The sequence below is a fragment of the Schistocerca cancellata genome, chromosome 9 (assembly GCF_023864275.1).
Source record: "Schistocerca cancellata isolate TAMUIC-IGC-003103 chromosome 9, iqSchCanc2.1, whole genome shotgun sequence".
NCBI classification, from domain to species: Eukaryota; Metazoa; Arthropoda; class Insecta; order Orthoptera; family Acrididae; genus Schistocerca; species Schistocerca cancellata.
The window spans coordinates 409,056,913-409,064,781 of record NC_064634.1 but is presented as its reverse complement, the minus strand read 5'-3'; positions in this window follow the sequence as shown (position 1 = coordinate 409,064,781).

Genomic DNA, 7,869 nt, shown 5'->3' with positions numbered 1-7,869 from the left:
GATTTGAATAGGATACTGAAAAGTCATGAACAAAGGACACATGGAGTGCATTATTAGATGGATGGAATTCTGTAAAGCAATCAAATATGGAAAAACAATATAAGGAAAACGAGAGACTGATTAGGAAATCACAAAGTACTTGTATAACGTATTTGAAAGATTGATCGGTATTATAAAATACTTAGCTTCACACAATCTGGCATTTAGAGAGCATCGAGAATCCCTTACCCTGAACAATAGCAGAAACAGTGGAAATTTTATAAACCTATTTAAGTTGTTATTCAAATAAGATCCAACACTAAAAGAGCACTTGCAACATATTAACGAAAAGCAACTTTATCTGAACAACAACATACAAAATAAATTAATTACATTATTGTGCAAATCTGTTATCAAGAAAACTATAAACAGAATCAGACAAGTAAAATATTATGCCTTCATGCTCAATTGTGCTAGGGATTCGAGCCATGTGGAACAAATGTGTATAATATAAGATTTTGTAGTTCCTCAACTGGAGAGATAGAGGAACATTTCGTTGGGTTTATTGCTATCACAGAAAAAAATGGTAGAGTATTTAACAAATGCCATTTTAAAGGAACTAGAAAATAATGGCCTAGACAGCCAAAACTGTCGATAACAGGGATATGATAACGGTGCCAATATGGTTGGCATTAATAAAGGTGATAGAACAAGAATACTCAATATTAATCCACTACCTTTGTTCACACTGTGTGGATGCCACTGTTGGACAGCTAAAACGTTTTTTTGACTTCATCAATGAAGTTTAGTGCTTATTACAAGATCAAGCAAGCGTTGGGATCTTATAAAAACAAAATTGAAGTTGTTACTGAAACCTCTCCTGAAACACGACGGGAAAGTAGAATCGGATCTGTAAAAGCGATACTTTTGCAATTTTTTGATGTCATCGAAAGTGTGAGTGACCTGAAAAACAGAAATGATGAATCTGAAGGTCTTAGCGACTATGAAGCAGTCTTGAAGAAAATGTTCAGTTTTGAATTAATTGTTGCAACGCATGTGTTGTATGAGACTTTACTACATATCAACAATATAAGTAAGCTGTGGCAATCGGTTCAAGTGAAGTTGAAAATCGCTATTGATACTTTACGTTCGTTTCATGACTGGATTCAAGAATTCCGTAACACAGGATTTGAAACAAGTGTTGCAGAAGCTCAACTGTTTGTAGAGAAAAGAAACTGTAAAATTGAGTCTCAGTTTTAAAAAAGAATAGCACAAAAAAACGAATGTTCAGGTATGAATAAATTGATGAACTTATACAATCTGCTGAAATGCAGTACAGAGATAGCTTTTTTAACACAATGATAGATGTTGAAACTGAATCTCAATATATTGCATGATTTGGTTTTATTTGCGATATGAATTATTTGAAATCGTTATCCAAGAACGACCTTCGCAAACATTGTAATAATTTAGGTGCAATATTTTGAGAAGTTGAAAACAGCGACATCCAGCCTTTCGAACTTTATGAGGAACAACTTTTAAAATCCAATCTACAGGACTCAATAAAAGATGCAAAAGAATGTATTCAGTACATATTGGAAATAATTAGGAAGAAATATATCCATATCTTTGCTTAACAGTCAGAATAATGCTCACAGTTCCTGTGAGCACAGCTTCTGCTGAGAGAAGTTTCTCAAAGTTAAAACTGATTGAGACATACTTAAGAAGCACGATATGCCAAGAAAGACTATCTGCGTTGTCAGTATTATCAACTGAAGCGGTAATCTTAAAAAAGTTCAATGAGACGCAAAGCCAGAAGTTTCGTTTATTTAATGTGTGTTTGTTTTATTTAATTTCTGTCATTGCAATAATCCTTGTATATTACAATAATAAAATTTGTGTATTATTATTATTAGTGTATAATTCAGCTCATTTAATTTAACTGACTGGGAAGCGAAGGGGGCCTTGCAAAGCTGATTCGTCGCCATCGTTCAGTTTTCGCCTAATGCTGCCACTGGCACTGGGCTACCTATATGAGTTACTCATTCGAGTTGTGATTCACTGACATTTGTAATCTTAAAATCTTAAGACACTACATTTCTGTGTTTTATAAAGTGGAACATTTTATTATGCACCAACACAGTATGGGATATTCACAGTAAAAGAAATTGTTAATGTGTAAGATGTTAAACTAGTAGACAAAAGAAAAAGTAAAATTTGGGATGAATTTTATTGGAGAGGAGGAGAGTGTTATGCACCACCATAGCAAGGGAATGGGAGAGTAAAGAAGTTTCTAAGTCCCCACAGCACAGTATTGCTTCAGTGCAGGGATGTATCAACACAAGCCAGCCGCAAGTTGTAAACCTTTTGACATGATTAGTCGGTCACCAAGAGTGCGACATCAACACTTCTATGAGAGATTGCGAGAGAGCTCAGTGCAGAAGTGTAAGACAAGCAAACACCAAACTACCTTCGATGCTCTCATAACATTAAGCACAATGCACTAGATAGGACAGAACAACACCTATCAGGGACCTGACAAAGCAATTATGATGCTGAAACAAACCCATTATTTGTATGTAGCCAGGCAGGAGACCACTGACCATTTGTAATAAACTGGGCCAATTCACTCATTAAAAATGAAGTCTCATGGCAAACCCTCTCCTCAGTTTAATATAAATATCCTGATATTTACAACTTAGAAGCAGTCAACCAGTATGATCGACATCATCCATGTCATTCTTTCTCGATTCTCTGATTATACTATCGTAAAATCTTGTGTAAGATCGTTCCAGTATTGTCAAGGGCGTTAGCTGCCACTGATGGGTAGTCCATCGGTTCACTTTTCCAGATCAAGGACCAAGCTGCTCTGATACTTAGGCATAGTACTGATTGACTGTGTACCTAACCGGTAGACCAGAATCAGTGTACGTCACAACATTAGACATCAAGCCACCCAATACCATGGTCCATCGGATGGGACAATGCAGCAGTGAGCGGAGAAGAGCCAAGCTCTGTCACAATGGCGTGTATATCAATCACGCACACACTTCAATCACACCACCTTTGCAGTGGATCTGCCACATGGGAAGCGCCTATGGATCGCTGTGCTAGCAACCCACCAGACCAGGTTCGCCATCCTATGCTTCGGCCGATGCAGCAATCTCCAGTAGTACTGAGTCTGCCACTGATGACAGCGGATTCCATTACAGCCTATGTAGCAACCAGCCATCGCCGAGGCCACAGCTGTGATCTGTAGATTGAATAAAAAACTGAGTAATAATTAATATTGTTTTATTAGTGGCAGGCGACACCCCACAAATTCTCAGGCGACATGTCCTGACACAACTGTAGGAGTTCCCAGCCTGGGAATGGCCAAGTACTTTAAACTGGATGTCAGAGGTGTTTGAGCCCAGCACCGATATAAATTGATTGGCAAGTCCAACAAGGGTGTCAAACCCGGAAGTGATTCCAACCAATGCACCTGTGGAGGGTGTCAGCAACCAGCACCTGCAAGTCACATTAAGTGAGTCAGAAAGAAGCACTGTTACTTGTTCACAAAAAAATCGTATTTTTTGCGTGTCCAGAGTAGGACTTCAGAAATTCTCTCATTATGGCGAGATAGTATCCTTGTCCCAATTCTTAGAACAGGGGAAAACACGTCAGTAGACAGCTACCAACCAATTAACCTCACCAATGTGCTCTGTAAATTACTTCAGTGTATGGTTTTTCAATGATTATACTGGATTGTCGAGTTCTGAGGACTTTTTTCTCTATCAGTGTGGTTTCCAGAAGGGACAATCCACAAGCAACTATTGGGTTTGGTTGGGAACAGCAATGTGAGAGGCATTTTCCGAATGCCAGCGCCTCATTACAGTCTTTTTATACCTACAAAAGACATATGTCACCATTTGGCGCAATCATGTTCTACTTACACTCCATGACTTAGCCTTTGGAGCTCCCTATCGATTTTTGTTCTTCAGTTTTTAACCCACCGGTTGTTTTAGGTTAAAGCTGGTACATCACTCAGCTTCCCTCAGGTCCAAGGGAAATATGTAGTGCAGGCCTCCACACTGAGTGACAGATCCTTCATCATTGTCATCAATGGGTTAATACCTCGATTTGACTCATTGATCACCTTCATACTGTATCTTGCCTTTTCTATTTGGTATAGCTCCCAGTCTGTAAACTAGTCTGGATGCCAGTTCCAAGGCACCATCTGAAGGGCCTCCACTTGGACCCTTTCCATGGCTTTCAATTCTCTCCTACAAAAAAGGGGGGGTAATGCATTCATGTCATCATAGTGGAGTCCATCCTGACGCTGAATGCTACTCGGGTACTCAGCGTACGTAGTAGCACAGCCCCGATTTTTAAGACTCTTCTCTGATAAAAAGCTGAAATAGCTGCCTATATTCTTCAACTAAAGACTGGCTAATGCAAAAGCTAAACGCTCTTTGCTTCGTTGACCACACCTCTTAAGGTGCGGATTGGAATACCCTTCTTTTTGCTTACTGGGCTTTGGTCTTATTCTGCCAGGTTTACAGCTCAGTAGCACCTCCAGTTTTGAAATTTCCATCATCATGGAGTAAGACTGGCAGCTGCTACCTTGAGACTACTCCCATAGATAGTCTCCTTGCCAAGCAGGTCTTGCCTTTTCATTTCTGCTGGTACCAATTCTTGCCCACTTAAGCAATAACCATCCAACAACTTCCTAATCACCCAATTTACCAAATTCTTTTAGCATACAGGAGACAAAGACTGCCCCTAACAACCATCCTTTGGTTGGGAAACTGAGGCACTCTGGCAGGAATTCCACCTAACCTACTTAGAATGTACTTCCTATGTTTCCCAGCACACCCCTCCTTGGTTAATACCTAGACCAAGAATTAAGACCGATCTCTTTCAAGGATCTGTAATTAGGAACTATTTATGTGCTACCAACATTTACACTAATGCCTCTAAGACCATGGAAAGTCTGCTTTTACATGCACCACTGGTCAGGAACAACATTTGTTGCTGGGAACGTGTAGTGTTTTGAGAGTGGAGTTGATAGCCATTAACAGAGCGGTACTTTTTTACCAAACAAACTTCCCTCTACTGCATTTTAATTTGTAGTGCCTTAGTGACAAGTTTGCAGGCTAGTGATTGATGTTACTCTTGCCACCCTATGATATGTGCTATTCACGTTTCTTTCTGAACTTTGTCATAATGTCAGCTCAGTTATCTCTCTCTGGGCTCCAATTCATGTATGTATCCCAGTGAATGAACTGGTTGACTGCTTGACTAGAGAATAAATTGTTCACTCAACATTGGTTTTGTCATTTGCAGGTTGGATAAACAAATGCAAAGGTTATCCTGATGGAATAATATTTCGTGGGCTACTGGTTCCTCTAATAAATGCCGCACACTGTCAGGAAGACTACAGCTACTAGGCCTTTCTCTTCAGTTACTCCTGAATGGAATCCACTGTTCTATGTCGCCCCTGCATGAGTCATACCAAATTAACATTTTTTTTTAATTTTATGTTATTACCTGCACCCATATTATGACTCCATACAATAGGTCATACACCATGTACCATCCTTCTAGCTCTCTGTGGTAGCCATGATCTTCTAAATTCTTTTGTTTTACTATTGGCGGCTGACTCACGGACAGTTGAACTAGTTCTCCATGAAATTGACTTTTATTCTCATACATAACGTTTAAGAGTAGTTTTGGGGTATGGGCAGGGTTGTTGAGGTTCAGGCATCTCCCAATACATGCTGGATTTGAGAGCCCTCGACATTATCTCATTTGCCAGCTATCAAGGTTATCTCTCTCTTATTCTATTTTAACTGTTTTTAAATGAGGTGAGCCACTTTTTCCTGACATAACCTATTTTATGTTTTCGGGCAACATATCAATGAACAGATGGGTGCTGTTACTGTCTTTAATATGTTGACTATAAGAGATTGGGGGCAGGGGCGTGGATGCAGACCCACAGGATACATTTACTTGGCCCCACCAAGCTACTGACCCAGTTATTTTTCGCATCTGATTTTATTATTGTCAGTCCTACTGATCTCCATCACATCTGTAGCATTCTCACTTCCATGATTACAAATTTCTTGGCTGAGATGCAAATCATTTACTCTGTTACTTTCTTTGCCAATGATCAGGTTAGTGTGGGTTCAGGTGAAGATGAGGCTTGTCTCACCACAGATCAGGCCTAGCAGAACGATTTTCTTCTTTGACCTCACACTCGCCTGATCAATATACTTTTATTTCTCTTTAAATTATTTCCCAACTGTTGCATTAATATTACTTTATCACTCTTATAAACATCCAATTTTTGTCACTAACTACAGATGAACTATCTCTTGATCAAGGGACTGATGATTTCATTGTTTAGTCCCTTACCCACAATCAACTAACTAACTATGTATGTGAGATTTGTGGATGCAGCGGAAAAAAAAAGAAAAAAAAAGAAAAGAAAAAGCGATGCAGCCATTTATCTGATGCCCCGAGAAAACTTCGTCAAGTAGAGAATACGTATTCGCAACTACTACTTTCAATGAAATAAAAACTTTTAAATGATTCTTCAAGTAACAATTATGTCCAAAATCGCTCATACACATGTGAAATTCGATTAACATAGGAGATTTCATGGTAAACTGCTAGGAAGTTAACCAACAGAAAAAGTGTTATCCAAATATTTGAAAACTTCAACATTTATTTGTTAGTGAAAAATGTATATAAAACACGTCAAATGATATTTATAAGGCAGTGAGGCAATTAGTAATGCCTTTTTACCTTACACCTTACTCTTTCTTTTCCTATGCAATAAATAACATAAAAACAAGTGCATTTACTGCGTCAGTAGAGCTCACATCTTCTCTGTTAAGAGAAGGTTATGAAATGAAAAGTAATTTATCAGTTTGTGTTCTTACTTATATACAGTATAAGCATATTCTGTGACCAGCTATTGGCAAAACGTAAATCATTTTCACCTTCAGACATGTGACTCAGTTGTAAAAGAATGTTCAGTGGAAAAAATATCTAAGTTTCCATGAACCATTTGCAGTTACTAAAGAAAATGCACAACAATAAAATAAAGACTGATAAGATGCAAAAGTACAGAGTTCACTAGTATAACGTGAGTGAGCGCTGCGAAAATAGATTAGCTTCCGATGTTACCCAGATAGCACAGTAAGCCGGTTTCAAACTTGTTTCCAGCTGTAAAGTTCAAGTATATAAGCTTGATCAAAGCTGGAATATTCAAGCCTGTTAGCTGGATTCTAGCTTGAAATAAACATCAAAGTTGGCAGAGTTCAAGCTATATTTCAAGCTTGACTTATCAAGCTTGGCTCCAGCTGTATCTACACACGTGGAATACAGCCTGGTATTTACAGCTTGTTTTAAGCTATCTAAATATTAATCTGAATTTATTGAGCCTAATTAATTACGTTACGTAATATTTAACATTTGTAACATTAACGTACCGAACTGTTTTCTAGTATAAAACAAACTTGTCAACGAACCACAACCATTAACGCGCGTCACAAAGGTAAAATGGCCGTAAACGTAACTTTACGTTACGTAATATTTAACATTTGTAACATTAACGTACCGAACTGTTTTCTAGTATAAAACAAACTTGTCAGCAAACCACAGCCATTAACGCGCGTCACAAAGGTAAAATGGCCGTAAACATAGCAAGGCTCAGAAAAGTAAATAAAATAAGATAAAACAGAACTGGAGACAGCCGCACTCAAACCAAACTCCGCGCCGTCATGACTTCACACACAACACCCTTACGTCACGGCTTATAAACGCTTGTGGCGCTTCCCGTGGACGTCTATGGAAGCTATGCTGCGCGCGCATCTGCTGTACAGCCTTCCAGGGAAATTA